Below are 16,875 nucleotides of genomic sequence, written 5' to 3'. Positions count from 1 at the left end.
CCCTCATGCCATCCCAGATGTGTATGACTTTCTGTCTTCTGCTGAACACAAATTAAGCTTTTTAGAAGAATTTCTCAGTTTTGTTGATCCTTTCAATGCAAGTGAATGGTGATCAGAACTCATAAGGTACAAAAATCACATAAATACAGCATAAAAGTAATCCATACAACTCCAGTGGTTTAATCTATGTCTTCAGAAGCGATATGATAGGTGTGGGTGAGAAACAGATCAATATTTAAGTTTTTTTTTAACTATAAATTCTCCTAGTGCGATATGCTTATGTAAATCACCAAAAACAGAAGAAGAACTCTTAAGAGCGAAGATTTATAGTAAAAAGGTATTGATCTGTTTCTCACTGCTTCTCATTTACTTTCATTGAATGGACCAACAGTTCTTCTAAACATCTTCATTCATGTTCTGCAAAAGAAAGTCATACACATCTGGGAGGGCATGAGGGTGAGGAAATGATCAAATATCCCTTTAACATTCACTTATTTTTACAACACATACAACGATGTCTTATGACAAAGTGAAAATCTTAGTGAATGCCGTATGTGGTATAATGACATGGAGAGCTTAAATAAATTTTCAAGTAATTACATATATTGCATATTTTTGCTGTGATCTTGTTTTATTGTTATCATCTTCACCTCCAACCCCCCTTTTGGGTGTGGGATGACTTGGACATGACATCCCGAGCTGAATATGAATCCCACTCTGGCCCTGATTCTAGTTCATGTTTAAATGCTTAGTTCACCCAAAATTCTGTCATCATTTACTCACTCACTCATGTTTCTTCATTTGAACACAAAAAGAGATATTTGGCAGAATGTTAGCCTCAGTGACCATTCACAATCATAGTATGGAAAAAAGATGCAGTAGAAGTAAACAGTCACTGTGGCCAACATTCTGCCTAATATCTCCTTTTGTATTCCATGGAAGTAAGAAAGTCTGGTTTGGAACACAAACCAGATTGACCAACAATAAAAAAAGTAGCGGAGACGGATTTAAGAACACTCAGGATGGAGGGAAAATATCTAGGATGTGAACGAGTTGGAGGGGGAAAAGATGATGGTCTGTGTCCTCTCTCCAACAGAGGGACTGATTGCTATGATTTGCATAATTGGTTTGAGGTCCATCAATGCATGTATGTATGCACACATATGTTTGCTTTCATCAGAGCCTGCGATTTTCTTTTTGTGATTATATGCACCAAGGAGCAAAGGACAGAAACATAACTAAACCAAGACATGATTACAGCGATGACAGGCGAAGCAGAGTGAAGAAAAAGCAACTTCTGTGAGTGTCTGTTACTTTGGATTTGGCATGAAACCCGGCTGTCTGTTGAGTGAGCTGAAATAATGATGTTAGCAGGGTTTGACTGGCAGACTGACGGTCTTACAGTTTACATTTTGAACATTAACTTAACAGCTGCTCCAGGCCTGATGGATACATCTACTCTCACTGTACTCCCACACATTCACATGTCTCATCTGTTTGAGCAGGAGGGCCAATCCGCTCACCAATGTTTCACATGGCCAGAAACCAAAAACAGTTGGGTCTGCAGTCATTTCACTTGAGAAAGGATTGCTTGTGTGTTTCAGCACAGTGAGACTTCAAGCATAAGACTGCGAAAGCCACTTAAAGTGATGCTGTAGTTCACCCAAAGCAAGCGCAAGGCCACATAAGGGCCAGAGTGGCATGGTCCACCCAGACTGACGGCTGGTCCACCCAATCAAAACTGCATGAATATAAGAACAGTTTGCAAATAAAACTGCATTTTGTCACACACAAAATAGCTCACGTGCAAGACAAAAATCATATTCCTGTTATAAATATAGTTCGAATTATTTATTTTTGATTTCAAATAAAAAGTATGATATGACTATGGTGAACTGAAATAGGTTGTGATGTGCTTTGCTCATTTTCTCTGCACTGCTCAGCTCTCTACAGTCATGCCTGTAAACAGATCCGCTTATTGCACTTAGCACCAAGATAATGCATCCACGCTTTGTCTCTCTCAATTTATTATTATTATTATTATTATTATTATTATTTTAGGTGGGAGTGTGGTAAATGTTTCTGTAGATGACATGGCAGGGTATGAAATTAGAGGGTAATTTTGCTCCTCATCTACATACACTCAAATAGTGCCATAAAGTTCGCTTGACAATATTGGAGATTCACAAATAATGGCAAATTTAGGGACCATCTATAAAGTTTCATATGACATTGGTGTACACATTTCTAACTTCAATAGCATTTGAAACATGTCACCTACAGTCTCAAAACCAACTTCAAAGTGTTCATCTAGGTGTCAGCTATGATGCACACCTTTTAGATTTTTTGAAATCTTTTATATCACTGTATAAACTCATACACAAAATATATCATAATTTGAAGCTCAAAAGCATTTGAAGAGAATGACTTAGAGTCATACACCCAACTGTATAGTGTGCATCTAGGTGTCAGCTACGATGCACACCTTTTAGATTTTTGGTATTTTTAAAAAAAAAAATTCAGATTATATGTAAATATTTCTGTATCTATCAGACCTGTAATTGGCCTTGGTGTCATGATCTGGATTTTATTTCTTTAAAAATTTTAAATGTATTCAATTGCAATTGAACTGAATACACTAATTAACTACTAAAACAAAATAAAATAAAAAAAGAGAAATTGCTATACAGTTATAGTATAGCTATAGTAGTTTTATTTATGTACATGTTTAGACAGATTGTGGGTGGGAGCCACAGAAATTCACACTTATATAGATAGGCAGCACTTCCAGTCAACCTTTTGAGCCCTGTTAAACTGCTTGTCTGACATAGAAAGGCATGCCACCTCTTGCAGCGGTGACATTCAATCTGAAAATAATAATAATAATAATAATAATTTAATCAAATTGCCCTGTAATCACTTAGTCACTCTCTTGCTCTCTCTCTCTCTCACACTTACTAACTTACTCACTAACTCTCTCTCTCTCTCTCTCTCTCTCACTCACTCACTCATTCATTCATTCACTCACTCTCTCTCAGTCACTCACTCACTCACTATCTCTCTCGCTCTCTCTCTCTCCCTCTCTCTCGCTCTCTCTCACACACACACACTTGTAAACAATATAGTATGCCCATTAAAAATGTATAATCAATGCTACATTACCCACCCCAAACTATTTTGGACCACCACCCGGGGGTTTTGAGGCAGCAAATAATGAGCAGTAATGTCCACTCTTGAATACTGAAAACATGTAGTTACATGTTAGCTGTGTTGGCAAATGGTACATATGGTAAATAGCATATAGTAGTATGCTACCATATGTTTACTGCTTAAAATCTTATTGATCTTGTATTCCTCATATAAAAAGGATAGTATGGTGTTACAAAATGTGTGGTTTTTATGTGATAAAACAAATCTACACTTTATGCCATAGTCAAAATGACAGGCCTTTTTGTAGAAGAAATAAAATATGTTCCATGTGCACCTTGGATGAGTTAATTGTCAAATGGCAAGGGATATTGGGAAAAGACCCAACAACTTATTTTGCCATCTATATAAGACAAGATAAGATAATGCTTTTTATCGACCAGGGGAGATTGTTTCACCACAGCAGCCATACATACAAATAAAAAAACACATCTAAATCCATAAATCATATTCATTATTTAAGGACACTGTTAGCATACTCTACATTTTGTTGCAAACATTGAAGAGCCTGAGCATCCACATAAAGTAGAGTCTGCTCTGACCCTTTCTGTATGTAGCCTAAATTTTCCTGCTCCATTCTAGTTTGTTGTCTAGGTGCACTCCAAGGTTCTTATAAGACTGAACCAAATCAACATTCTGCCCCACAAATTTATAAGAACTGTGTCTATTCTTATAAATTGTATATTAAAAAATATAATATATTATATATTATGAGAACTTGTGTTTTTCTTCATGTTGTACAATTTAATGAGGAAAACCAACCTGCATGAAAAAACACTCCACAGCTGTCCCAGTCTTGTTGTGTGGAATGGTTCATTTGTCCTCCATTCCAGACAGTTTCTTCTCATCTTGAAGTACTCTCTTGGCAGTGTAAATAAAGAAAGTCATGAATATTGTTTATGTAAATAACCTTTTTATTTGTTCCTATTTTTTGTCTAAATGTACAGAAAGATGACAAATCAAAGGAAAATCCTGATTGCTTGTCTCCTACAGTTAGGGGCCTGGGGCCAGATTCATGAAACGCTCTTAAGAAGAAGATTATTATTTACTACCAATTTCATCTTAATTTCTCACTTAATTTCTAATTTCTAATTAGGAATCTTTTGTATTCCCAATAAAAAAATTATTTTAAGATTGTTCTTAACGGACAGAGGTGTAGCCTAGTGGGCTGCGCTCATGACATGGAATATAAATGCATCACGTGTGACCAGGGTTCATTTCCTGGCTTGTAGGGTCCTTTCCCAATCCCATCCCCACTCTTCTACCTATCATTTCCTGTCAATTCTCCACTATTCTTACCCCAATAAAGCCAAAAAGTCCCCCCCCCCAAAAAAAATTATAATAAAAAAGATTGTTCTTAAAGCAAGTTCGTGTAGAAATGTGATTTTAGACCAAAACTCATTTTTCTTTTATACTGTTTTTATTTTCATCTTTTAAACCACATGTTTACCAAATGTTTTTACAAAATCTAAACAATAAATGTTGTTGTGGATCTTTTTACTAAAGAGATCCATTATGCTAGTCAATTTAAATGAATGTGCTGCATTGTGCTCACTCTGTTATCTTTACAGCCCACAGAAACATAATAATTATATAATTAGAAAGCCAAGTGTGGAAAAAAGTGTTGAACGGGTAAAAATGATGGACTTGATCACATTAAGCATTACAACATTATAACCTAACTTCCTATATAGCCAGTATATGATAATTATTGTCTTTAAACTACATATCTCACTCACTTTACACAACAATGATTGCGAGATGCTTGTGTAATGGTGGCCAGCTGATAGATAGCTGTGCAATGTGTATAAACCTCACTCTCCTGACCTCAAAAGGTGCACTAGCGACTGACGCTAGAGGCTGTAGCCTTTAGCCTCCTTGTTAGCGCACCCGCCTCCCATGACGGACACGCCGGTTCGAGTCCCGTATGGAGCAGGTAGAACAGGAGCATCACAATGGTGCCATGACCCGGATGGGAGTGAGGTTTAGGGGGGTGAGTGTAACGGTGGCCAGCTGATAGATATCTGTGCAATGTGTATAAACCTCACTCACCTGACCTCAAGAGGTGCACCAGCAACTGACGCTAGAGGCTGTAGCTTTTAGCCTCCTTGTTAGTGCACCCGCCTCCCATGCTGGAGATGCCGGTTTGAGTCCCGTATGGAGTGGGTAGTACAGCAGCGTCACATTTGCTACTTACAGTAAAAGTTAATAGGTACATTTAAAAAATCTAAAAGGTGTGCATTATTGCTGACACCTAGATGAACACTTTGGAGTTGGTTGTATGACTGTATGTCATTCTCTTCAAATGTTTTTAGCTTCAAATTATGGTATATTTTGTGTATGAGCCTATACAGTAGTGATATACATAGCAATGCTTAAATATGATTTGACAGTTTACATAAATAGATAACAAAAATCTAAAAGGTGTGCATTATTGCTGACACATAGATGAACACTTTGGAGTTGGTTGTATGACTGTAAGTCATTCTATTTAAATGCTACTGAGCTTCAAATTATGGTATACTTTGTGTGTGAGCCTAAACAGTAGGGATATACATAGCAATGTTTACATATGATTGGACAGTTTATTTTAATAGATATAAAAAATCTAATAGGTGTGCATTATTGCTGACACCGAGCTGAACACTTTGGAGTTGGTTTTGTGACTGTAGGTGATATGGTTCAAATGCTATTAAAGTTAGAAATGTGTACACTAATGTCGTATGTAACTTTAGAGACGGTCCCTAAATTTGCGACTATTTCTGAATATCGAACGTCCAACGTCAAGCCAACTTTATGGCACTCCCGCAACTGTGTGGCAGGTGACCTTTAAGACTTCTCGGAGTGACAAATGACAAGAAACGCTGTTAGACACAAATATGCGCGTTTGAAGAAGCACACTTGATCATATTTTGGAAACCAGACGAAAGAGAAGCCGTCGATGCTTGTCTCTGATTCACTGTGTGTTTAGAGGTTTATTGGCGCTCACGCTTGCGGAACACATGCATATGACAAGTTCTCACTATTTCTTCCCTGTTTGTAATCTGGGAACAATTTGCAGGAATAGTGTCATCTATGATAATGCTGAATATGATCTCAGACCATCTCAGGATGCAAGGACATTGGGACGACAGGTGAATTGTCATATGTGTCATAATTCAGCAGCTATAACCTCAGAAATAGTTCTTGAACAAGAAGCTTCTCTTCTGTGCTTGTCTACTCTTTAGCCTCCATTTGAATCTAACATTCCCCAACTCTTTAGCACAGCTGTTAAATAGAACATTTTCACCAGACCTCTTATTTTACATAGACTGCTCATCAAAATAAATATTTTGCGACATTGCAGCAGCTCCATGCACGAAGCCCAGAACGTAAGCCAAAGGAGAGTTGTCAGATTTTAAAGATTCGATCTTTGGGGAAATAGCCAACGATGGGTTTCCCGATAACGTTGCAACTTAAGCCTTTACGATCATCTTAACTGATGCCGTTCGTTATTTATATGATGGAGTAACGGCTGTTTCCCAAACCAGCACATAGATTGCTCATTATAAAGGTGAACTTAAGTGCTTCGTTATGGGAGCTGTCCCTTCCAAAGGTGCTGATCACTTTGGCAAATATGTCCAGGTGTTTGTCTACTCAACAAGAAAATTATGTAGAAATACTAACAAACATGGAAGTTGTTTGTAACCTTGTCGAGGCTATTAACTATTACAGAATTCAATTAAATAAATAATTAGGGCTTTGGTAAAACAGGGTATCAGATGTTTGCTCAGCTTATAGAGATTAATATAAGTGATGCAAGGAGTGCATGTAACGTGAATGCACCCGATGAGCACCACTTCATATGATCATAATAAGGGGATCTCATAACTTTAATAACTTTTTCTTTGTCATCAATACTACATACGTCTCTTTGGTACAGATAATATCACTGATGTTTGCACACTGGTCTGGATAAAAATGTCTTCTGTATTTATATGCAGGCCTACAGAAGATATTCACTACATTATTATACTGTACATCTAACATGTTATGGTATTTTACATAAGATATTGACTACATATATATGGCTAATAGACATAAAATACTTTTGGGCAGTACATATAGTATGTCTACTCCATTCTCCATCCTAAAACTAATTTAAACAGCACTTTATAAAATAAAAATAATAATAAAAAAACATTCACATGGCTTTAAAATGAACTAGTGAATGGAAAAAAAACAATGAAAAACTTGATTCAATCCTGACACAGCACCTAAAATTAGGACGTTCTCTAACACATTCATGTACATTTTAACCTAGAATCTTGATGTTGATAAAAAGAAAATGCACATGTTAGGCTTAAACTATCCACATACATTACATACATTAGGAAAATAATATTGCACTGCTCTCTCTAACAGTATTTCACTTTAATCTCAGTAGCAACAAAGGGAACAAAGCCGAGTCTATCAGTACAACAGCCATTAAAATATGGTGCTACCTGCCAACATTTCATCAAACTAATATGACATTTTAATACCAACTCTACAGAGAGAAAAGCTTTAGCTGTGGATTGTCATTATGTATATGCTCTGAATGTAACCCACAGAGCAGCAGTTCTATTATGAAGTCTGCTGAGAAATGTCCTACCAGAGAGTGTTAGTGCCAGAATCCTCCCACAGACCAAGCGACGATCACACCGACAGCTTAGGTGAGATTCTCCATCTCCAGTTTAATTGAAATGCCAAAAAAAGAACTGTTTTACATATGTGAGAATGACAGGTACAATTTCTCAGCCCCCAATTTTGCCTCTGTGCCTGTGGGAGAGATGCTCAGTGGTGGTGGCTGAGGTAGGCCTCACTTTATTCCCAACAGCCGGTCCCTGGGCTGGGAGTTTGGGATCTGTTGATGAAAGTTATCTGAATTCCAAACCAAAGAATTAGCATTCTTGTTCTGTTTTCTGGGAGTTACTTAAAGGAAATTTACATTTTGAGCTTAAAACGGTGTGATAGGTTGTCAAATTCAGAGCTTTTCAGCTTCAGATTTACATATGAAAAAAGACATAATCAGAATGGATGGTGTTCACTGCTGGGAAATTGTTTTAGTTATGTAGTGCAGGGTAGTTTCAGAAAGGTTAAGTTTATCACAATTTTATGATGAGCAGTGAAGTTAATCTGGTAAATTCTAGGAGTTTAGCCCAAAGATTTCAGTAGGCCACTGCATGATGGTTTCTTTTTTCTTTTTCTTTTCTTTTCTTTTCTTTTTTTTTTTTTTTACACAGAAAGTTAGTTGGAAAGCAGCATAAACAGTATATAATGTAAAAGAGTCGCCTGGTGCCCTTTCAGTGTTTAACACACTTTCATAGAGACATTTCAAGGCTGCAGTTACATATGCTTGTTTCACATTGGCTTTTATTTGATACCAGTATTTCACATGTACATTTTCCCCTCCCTCTCACACATCTTCTACAAAAATCAGTAAGTCCTGATACTTCAAAAGGACGCACACACACCTGAGAGGATCTGAGTAATCCCATGCTACCAAATAAGCATTTGATGAGAAAATGTCTGGAGAAAATAAGAATGCAGGTATATTTGGGTGCTTGGGAAGTGTGTGTCTTTGAAGCCATTGGGGCAATGGGGCTGGTTTAAAACTCTTTTAGCACACTGGACAGTGTCAAACTGAGGTTAGAATTCAGCAGTTTGGTCTACTGGACAGAAAAAAGTGTCTTGACAGCTTAAAAGGCCCTTGATACGCAAGCTGTGAAAAATGTGCTAAGCTGGCATATGGCAGCTAGTAATGTGTGCTGTCTGGTTTGTGCACTCACCATAACACCTTTCCCATTGCAGCAAGTCTTAACTCTAAAGCTATAATCAGCTATGAAGAAAGGTGGTAGGCTACTCAGTCTGTATCAGACTTTTACAAATCCAAAAGACAGCAGAAAATAGAACAAACTAGTTAAATAAACTGTATACAAGAGTTATAGGCATACCCCGCACAAAATCTGCAGACTTTAAGCATTTTATGCACTTTTGTGTGTGTGTGTGTGTGTGTGGAGAAAATGTAAAATGCCTAGGAATGGATTTACTGTAAACATGGTGGAATATGTTAAACAGAGCTGTGAGGCCATGTTTACACCTGGTATTAAGATGCGTTTTGGGCCATTCGATCACAAGTGGACAGGAGAGACACATCACTGTTTACACCTGGTTGCAATATGCATTGCTTTTGACCACTTGTGTTCAGATTTCGAGGGGAAGGGCTCTGATTTCATGATGACACACATTAATCACAGCGTCTGTTACTGCATTATAACAAATCACAAAAAAGTAACAGAAGAAAAAGAAAGCACAAAGCAACAGCACACTGTTTCACCCATTTGCATTTAATCTAAGCACAAACATGACCACATGTTTAGAGCAGAATTCTTTGTTATTTTAGAGGAATGCAAGTTTTAACTGAGCTTCAGGTGTGTGTGTGTGTGTGTGTGTGTGTGTGTGTGTGTTTTGTATGTTGATATTAGGCACACTGAAGAAGGTCTGTTAAGATCTTGTGAATGTGCAGTATTTGTATGCGCTTTTGTAATTTTCTGATTGGACTGTTATTTTATTTCAAAACCGCACATAACTGGCAAAGTTTAAAACTCTTGTTTTTGGACAGTGGTTGATGTACAGGTGAGTAGATGGCACTTAGCTGCTGTTCGAACGCATTCGAATGAATAGGCGTTTACCTATTCGATTGGGTGCAGTATGAGCCCAATGTGGTCAAATGGATTGTGAAATGGGGGGGGGGGGCATGGTCATGTGTCTGTCTGCAGGAGAGGGAAAGCAGTAAGGCTTGTCACCTGGGCTGTAATTACTCTAACACCTGTCTCTCATTATAGTGATGGCGGAGGGAGACCTGATAAGGCCCGCCAGAGTGGCCAGAGCAACAGACCACAGAGAGAAAGCTATTTTGAGTTAGCCACCCAGAGCCGTTTTGCTTTATGTTTGAATGTGTGTGTGAAACTGATGATAAAAATAAACACTCAACTGTTCGCTGTTTCCTGACTCCTCCATTGCCTACGACCCTATCTTTATCACATGGATTTTCTACAATATTTGACCACCTCAGAATGTGGTTGAAGTGGACATTCTGTTTACAACACTCTTTAGCATTGCCTCATTTAAAATGCATTTTAATGTAAGGTGTTAACAGGGCTAGAGAGTACTGTACTCTTGTTGGTAGCCAAATCATTCAAATATTTAATAAACAAACTTTATGAATGAGGAGTTTTCAAATGCTACACAAATTTGCAGAGTTCTGCATGTGCACAAATTCTGTGTGGCCCTTAATTATTACCACTGAATCCTTGTAATAATATAAAGGACATAAATTCAACCTCTGTATTCTAAGTCTTTTATAGCCATTACAACTGAGGCCTAATTTAAGCCATCTTCCATTAATGACTAGAAAGAGGCTATAAATGTAGGCTTCAACTCACTAGTCTATTAGTTACTAGTCCTGTTTAACTGACTATATTGCCCTTTACACCCAGCAGACCCATATTTTCCATACACCACAAATAACTCTGCCAGGCTTTTCTCTCCTCAAACTCTGTCTCTGAGTCACATAAGCTGACCCAACCCATTACTGATCCACATTCATCTTGAAACAACGGCACTTCATCTCCGCAACTATCAAACATTCCCTTATCAACTGCCTAAAACTCATCCTGCTCAGCCACCTCGTGTAGACACTCATTCATCAACATTCTGTCTGACAGCCACATCTTATGAGCACCAGTTAGCTCTCATCACCCTCCACAAATGGCCTATCTATTCTTAGCGTCTCAGCAGTTAGACCTTCCAAACAAGGCAACAGCATTCTCATATCAAATCTTTCTAGTACCCGCCATACAAACAAACAAACACACACACACACACACACACACACACACATAGTCTGGGAAATGGGTTTGAGGAAACATACTGGGAACACTATCAGTGTGTGACATGATGATGTGGAGCGAAGGAGCAGCCTTGCAAGAAAGAAGAATGAAAAAAAAAGAGTGAGCAAGAAAAACTGCCTGGAAAAAATGTATCTACTGTATGTCTGGTGTCAGGAACAGCCAAATACCTTCAACAGCAATCTTACCTGTAAAAAATAAGATCCAATGAAAACCTATTTTGATTTTTTTTTAAAGTGTCTTTGATGATTAAAACTGATGTTTGTAATTTTTCAATTTTAAAATCCTTTTTATATCCCAGCTTAATGTGCAGAGTCAACTTCAAGGAAGAAATGTGTAGGGTAATTTCACCTAAAAGTGTAATAATGTGGCACTATTAAAACTTTTTTGGGAAGTTTTGAGCTGTTTTAAGTTGGCTCGACCAATGGTGTGAGTTTGGGATGGGAGTGGGACTAACTGCTTGAAAGATGGGTGGAGTTCCCTTTCTAACATTCGTTTGGTATCTCACTATGGGAAATGCCTCAATCACAGCAGTGATCAGGGAGTCTCACCTCCCTAATACAAATCACTGTCATAGGTGCCTACATTATTGTCATTCTCTTCCCTGTGAAGATCATTGGAAGCTATCCTCAGCAGGACTTGTAAGAAGTGGTTGCTAAACAGTTCATCAGTCGAACTGTTCAGGTACGTTGCGGCTGTTCTTTTTGCGAGTATATTCACTGTCAAAATGAATATATATTTTCTGCTGTATTTGTACTGTTTTTCTCCGGGTGGTGTGAACCAGCGTGTCGAGGTGGGTTTTCTTTTTTCTTCTGAGTTTTGAGCTGTTATAGCTTCTAACTCTCTGGCACATTGTGGTGGTGTGGCAGATCAGGCGGTCTTGTCACATTAAGAGAATTAACACAGAATCAAGTGGCACGTTGTGGTGAACTGCTTCTGTGTTCTTGAGTTCGAGTTCTGTCATGCAACTGCGTGATTACCGAGCGGCGGAGCGAAGGGGAAGGATCCCTCTCATCCTTGTGCTTGTGAATCTATGATCTCTCAGAAGGACACTATGTAATGCCAGTCTGGGTGTCAGGCATGCACAGGCTGCACTCGCTAATCCCGAATGTTACCCGCATTGCTTCCATTTAGTTCAGAGAGTTTTGGAAATGGGGCGTGGGTCGCGGCATAGAATAATAGAGATTCCTATTTTTCCTATTTTTGCCACCAGCGGAGAAAGACCCCCCACCCCAGAAGCGAAGCTGGGGCAATCTCATGGGCGAAGTTCCCCCCGATCTTCCTCCCCTCTTTGAATCAGCCCCTTTGGTGGCAGACAGGGAAGAGGAGGAGGATGAAGCTGATGCTCTTCTTTTGGAGGGCGATGGTGAGGAGGATGAAGATGATGCCATTCTCCCTACTCTTCCTCCTTCCTGGCCAGGTAGTGCGATGGACACGTCCCCTTCTCGTGTCCAAGGAGAGCTGGACCTTATTGAAATGTGTAGGAGGGCAGCAGTCAAGCGCTCCATCGACTGGCTGTCACAGCAGACTGACCACAGTACAGAGAGGGATCTGTATGACAAACAGCTGTAAAGCAAATGGCTACCGTCTCACGCTGCCCCTGTCAAAAAAATATTCCAGCTATACCAGCATGCGTCACAGAGATGCGTCGTTTTTGGGTGAAGCCTTTTTCACACAGAATGCCTGTTAAAGGTTTTTCTAGGCTGGATGTGCATGAAACAGAGGATTTGGGGATGTCTAGCGCCCCTCCAGTCGAGGCATCAGTGACAAATCACCTCACCCTGATCGTCGGGCAGCCTTTTCGTCTGCTCATCAGAGCAGAAAAAACATCTTCCGTCTAATCCTCAGGGAAACAAGAAAAGAAGAGCGACCTAACCAGTGTTCTGGATCGGGACATGGAGTGGGTGAACAGCACTCGCGGAGTCTCTGTTCCACTCCTCCCTCAAGAAGTGAGTTTGTTTTCCACCCCTCCAGCCAAGAGGACACGGAAGGAGAATCAAATCATAAGTTTTGTGTTACACGGTTCATGCACAAACAATTTAATGAGAGTGTTGGTCCCAGTTCCCCCAGTGCCTCCCAGTTTGCATCTCAAGTAGTGGTTGACCGATATATTGCAGAGACCAATAAATATTCTGAATTTCTTAATTATTGCATCGGCTGATAAATTTTCCTGTTTGGCCGATTGGTTTCTTAAGGCCATACGGGTGCAGAGAATTGCCTGCTTGCATGACAAGGAGCGTCTGAGACATGTAAACAACCAATCACAGTTCATTTTGTTGTTACTTGGCCGATATTCAGAATTCTTTAATTATCGCATCGGCTGATAAATTTTCCTGTTTGCCCGATTGGTTTCTTAAGGCCACAAGGGTGCAGAGAATTGCTTGCTTGCATGACAAGGAGTGTCTGAGACATGTAAACAACCAATCACAGTTCGTTTTTGTTACTTGCCATCGTGTTACTACAATAATAGACCGGTGTACAAGACAGACTCATTTAAACGGTCCGCATATCAGAGCCATGACGTGTTAAAGTGCTTGCCTCTTTCCTTTTCCATCTCTTTCCTCAACAGTTCCCTGTATCTCTTAACTGTCTTATCTAATGATAAAAAGGAAAATATCAATAAAACTTCTATTATATACCATTTGCAAATATGCAGATATCTTGTTTAAACAGATGTAATTCACAAACCTCACGAAAATCCAGCATTTTCTTCCCACCCAGCGCTTATCTACTATCTTTCTCTGAAGCGCGTATTCCATCAGCCAGAATCAAAACTTCAGGATATGGATCAAATGTTCCTCTAATAATTCACAAATCATGATGGTCAGTCCGTGATAATCTAAGCAGGTGATCCACGGCATTTATACTCTCAGTAGACTGCTGCTGTTCTCGCTGGATCCGCACGAGCACGTGAGTGCAATTTCAAAGTAAAAGTGTTTCACGTGCACTTTGAGTAAATGCCATATTCACTGTGTACTGTATGTACATTTGGTTTGATTGGGTCTTTTATGAGAAAATGCGACTGGTAATGCGCAAATGCCATCTATTGTTGCTGGACTACTGTGTGTACTGTAACTTCCTTCTTTCTAATATATTAACAATTCCTTCATGCAAAAATAAATTACTAATATTTTATGACTAAACAGAAAACAGAAGAAATTATCTACCATTTAAAATACAATCTTATTTTTCAAAGATAATTAAATATAAGTTTATTAATATAACTTATTAAAAGTTTTTTTTTTGGGTGAAATTGAGTAAATATATTGCTAAATAAGATTTATAAATTTTTTAGCAATTTTATGTTTATGTTATTTACTATATTAAATTGTGTGATATATCGGAATTGTATCAACAGGTTGTCAAAACCACTGGTTCGTCATGGGATCTGTCTGTGGTTCTGAATGCGCTTTCTCAGCCTCCCATTGAGCTAGTTGAAAGTATAGAATTGAAGCTCCTTTCGCTAAAGGCAGCTTTATTATTGGCCTTAATAACTGTGAAGTGGGTTAGTGAACTACACGCTTTGTCAGTTCATCACTCGTGTATGTGCTTTGCTGTGGATTTATCAAGAGTGTTTCTTAAAATAAATCCAGCCTTTGTGCCTAAGTTGAGACTCCGCGCTCAGCTATAAGCCGATGGATTTGCTAACTTTTCACCTGCCGCCTTTTCCCTTGCCGGAGGACGGGCGGCTTCACTGTTTGTGTCCAGTTCTTACTCTAGGTTTGTAAGTGGAAAGAACGAAGAAATTGAGGAAGAGTAATCAGCTTTTTGTTTCTTGGGCTGATTCTCATAATGGCAGACCCATATCACGACAGCACCTGTTTTATTGGGTAGTAGAGGCTATAATATTAAGTTATAATAGTCTAAGGTTGCGACATCCAGAGGCCTTGAAAGCTCATTCTACCAGAGGCATGGCTACATCGTGAGCACTAATTAGGGGCATTACAGTCCAAGACATATGTGCAATTGTGAGTTGGGTGTCACCTCACACTTTTGTCTGATTTTATAGACTGGATGTTACAGAGCCATCACTGGCTTATTGAGTCCTTGGTGTGGGTGCGCACTCTGCCAATGTGTAAACCCCCCCCCCCAAAAAAACGTTAAAAGCACAAGTGTGCTTTCCCTATCTGTCACTCACTCAAAGTTGTGTCGATGTATACCCCCCCTCTTTTTGGGCGCGGTGTGGTCTCCGCGGTGTCTTCCCCTTGATAGAGACACCCCCCGACGCAGACACTTATGCCTCCCAGTCAGTTAACAAATTCCACTCTCTTTGGGGAGAAAAGAGAGGAAAAGAGGCCTCGGCTGGGCTAGCCTGTCCCTATCGTTGGGCAGTTGACTTGTTCCTGAAGGACCGTTCGACGCTCATAAGAGCATTGGGGGAGGTTAAGTGATGGCCTGGTGCGCTGGCTACGGGGCACACAGCGGTCTGCCTGTCACACACCGCCAGTTCATGTAACACAGTTCAGATAGTTGTTGCGGTTTGTATAGGGACCCCTAGTGTTACTACATTGACACAACGTCGAGTGAGTGACAGATAGGGAACGTCATGGTTACTTTCGTAACCTCTGTTCCCTGATGGAGGGAATGAGATGTTGTGTCCCTCTTGCCACAACGCTGAACTACCCGCTGAAACGGCCGGGACCTGGTCTCGGCTCCTCAACACAAAACCTGAATGAGTGGTTGCATACCAGCTCCTTTTATACCCATATGTCCGGGGGAGTGGCATGCAAATTCCACTTGCCAATTCTCACTGGTGTTGGGGCTCCCAAGAGTGACCTCTAGTGTCACTACATCAACACAACGTCTCGTTCCCTCCATCAGGGAATGGAGGTTACGAAAGTAACATGATGTTTTGTTTCCCCCATCCATTCTTTTAGAATTTATGGGGTTCTATTTTGAACACCTTGAGTCAGTTGACTGGTCTGCTTCGGACAGCATATCTGCAATACGGGAGTTGCCTATATCCCATAGTGAGATACTGAAAGAATGTTAGAAAGAGAACTTTAGGTTACTGATGTTACCCCGGTTCTAGGTATCTCATCACACTTCCCTCCTTGCAGTTGCATGGAGAAGAGATATGCGGAGAATGAAGTAGGCACCTATGACAGTGGTTTATATCAGGAAGGTGGACTCCCTCATCACTGCTGTGATTGGTCTGTCAACAGAAAGACAGGGTGTTATTGGTGCTTCCAGGATTGGCCATGACCGAGGCTTTTCCCATAGTGAGATACCTCACTCCTGCTATCTATCTGTCTATCTGTCTGTCCGTCTGTCTCTCTGTCTATCTATCTATCTATCTATCTATCTATCTATCTATCTATCTATCTATCTCTCTATCTATTAGATATGAATCCTGATCTCTTTGCATGGCAAACAAACTGTACATCTATACTAACACTCTGTACCTTTATATTTAAAGTTAAGTTGTTAACACTGCCTTGTCGCCCCTGTGTAGTTAAGTCATCAAAAGCAAGAAAGTGGATGGGAGGAACTTGATATGGAAAATGATAAATATAATTAAAAAAACTAGAGCGGGAGGAAAAATGGGAGAGGAAAAGGCAGAAACTGCATGACTCCAGAGCTAAGCAACATGCCAGCATGATGCATTTCAGATTGATTAGCATGGGGAACACACTTACACATCCACACTGAAAAACGGCTGATTGAGGATAATTGGAAGGTATTCAGGGCTAACATAAAAACTAGCCACCAAATTGTGCAAAAACCTCTTGCTGTG

This window comes from Myxocyprinus asiaticus, chromosome 25 (assembly GCF_019703515.2).
Source record: "Myxocyprinus asiaticus isolate MX2 ecotype Aquarium Trade chromosome 25, UBuf_Myxa_2, whole genome shotgun sequence".
In the NCBI taxonomy this organism is placed as follows: Eukaryota; Metazoa; Chordata; class Actinopteri; order Cypriniformes; family Catostomidae; genus Myxocyprinus; species Myxocyprinus asiaticus.
Note: the sequence above shows the minus strand (reverse complement) of the source record.